Source organism: Aegilops tauschii, chromosome 2 (assembly GCF_002575655.3).
Source record: "Aegilops tauschii subsp. strangulata cultivar AL8/78 chromosome 2, Aet v6.0, whole genome shotgun sequence".
NCBI classification, from domain to species: domain Eukaryota; kingdom Viridiplantae; phylum Streptophyta; class Magnoliopsida; order Poales; family Poaceae; genus Aegilops; species Aegilops tauschii.
Genome location: NC_053036.3, coordinates 502,162,835 through 502,164,716, shown reverse-complemented (window position 1 = coordinate 502,164,716; position 1,882 = coordinate 502,162,835). Strand labels below are relative to the sequence as shown.

The 1,882-nt window shown below is 58.4% G+C and overlaps 1 non-coding gene across 1 annotated transcript; it reads left to right on the top strand.

Annotated features, from left to right (window-relative positions):
- The first annotated feature begins 1,002 nt into the window (after positions 1 to 1,002).
- On the top strand, positions 1,003 to 1,634 carry LOC109746339 (uncharacterized). Its single transcript, XR_005768873.3, has one exon. It is a non-coding gene; the product is annotated as an uncharacterized protein (transcript).
- The last annotated feature ends 248 nt before the right edge of the window (positions 1,635 to 1,882 follow it).

The following is a 1,882-nucleotide window of genomic DNA, read 5'->3' as shown; positions in this document are numbered from 1 at the left end:
CGAGCCGGGGCTGCTCTCCGTGAAGCCGAAGCCCGCGGACATGGTGGCCCACGACGACGAGGCCGCCCTCAAGTGGGCGAGGGAGGACTACGTCCGTGAGCAGGTGCTCCGCCAGCGTCGAGCATACGCGGAGCTCCAGGCCCGGTGCCGCGGACGCGAGGAGGACGGCGTCATCGTCCTCGACACCGACGAGGAGGGCGAGGCCGGGCCGTCCAACCCCCCACCACGCATCGGCAACCCTGGCGAGGGGTGCAGTAGGGACGGTGGCGGCTCCGGCGGGGCGCGCGACGACGGCGACGACTTACACCCGTTTCTACAGGCTCCTCGGCATGTAGATGGCGGGTGGCGGCCGCGGCATAGCTGGGGCGTAATCTAGGCGTAGTTTGCATGTTTATCTTTTTTTACAAATTCTATGAATCGCCGAGTTTGTGCAAGATCGTCGAGTCTGTTTAAATTTCTATGAAATATCGCCGAGTTCGCACGATTTTGGCAGCGACCTGAGGGCGTCGACTGGAAACCAATCGCCTCCAGGCGCCAAGCAAACGCCGATTCAGTCTCAGGCGGCTTTTTTTCGACGTCTTAGGGGCCGAACGGCTGAAGATGCTACTGTATGCGCGTGCCATGTGGGCAAGTCCCACGATGTCCAGCAAGCGTCCCATTTACCTCGTGAGCCACAGCCCGTGTCAGAATTCCAGCGGTGCTCGTCGTATCACCTAGGAGTGAGCGATACCGGTTCGACGGTTTCGGAAACCGCTGCGCGAGACACGGCGGCTAGGCTATCGAGCAAGTTCACGGCAGCAGCACCACCGACTCCGCCGCAGCTGATGTGGGCCGTTTCTCCGCCCCAGCACACCATCGCCGCGGGAACGCAACCGTCCCTTCTGCCGGATTCTAGCGCATACCACAGGCGGGCCGCCACCCCGTCACATCCAAAACCAGCGTCCACTGCCCACAGGACACGACGCGCCGGAACCCGACCCCTTTTAAAAGCCGCGGACGCTTGCTCACCTCCCGGACGGTAACAAGTCAACACCGCATCCACATCCACATCCAAAGTAGAGTACACACACAAATCCCGAGCGAGCGAAAACCGATTCCTTTTCTTACCGCACCGCGAAGCCAAGGCGAAGGCGAAGGTTGTCGTCGGCGATGTTCCTGGTGGGGATAGTGGCGGAGCTGCTGGAGGACTACACGATGCTGGTGGCGGAGGTGCTGGAGCAGCTGCTCAACGGCGCGCCGTTCCCCCGCCGGATGCGCACGCTCATGCTGCGGAGCCTCCCCTTCGTTGCCCCGCCGCTGGCGCCGCCCCCGCCGCCGTACGCCCTCCGCGTCACCACCCGAGGCTGATCGATCCAGCCGACTGCCTCTGCCAAGCCTCGTCCGATCCGATAGGTCCATCCAGATCGTCTGTTTTGCCTCTTTCGGTTCATTCTGTTGATTCGTTTGGTGTACAGACCGACTGTACTAGTTGTACTGTGATGTCTCTTGTTATCCACAGCGGTGGAAATGAGACCGATTTTTCCATGGCTCCTTTGTAAATAGTTCTGGTGAGATCTGGGGGCCTTTCAGTTTGAGCTCCTTTTTCATGTGGATAATGCATACTAGTAGAATTCTGGATGATCTCTTTTGCTGGATGGGAACATGAGTTCATGACTGATTGTCCGGACGAGTGGATTTTGTCGATCCTTTTTAAACACGACATTAGGTGACCAGAGATGGCCACTGAAAAGAACTGCTGGACTGTTGTGGCTGGTTTGCGCTACGTGACGAGGGATGATTGGCTCTGTTTGGCATTCCTTTGGTCGGCCACAATTTAGAGTGTAAACATGATACACGTCATATCAGTGTTTTCCATCAATGACACATTTCGTGATACCCTGGT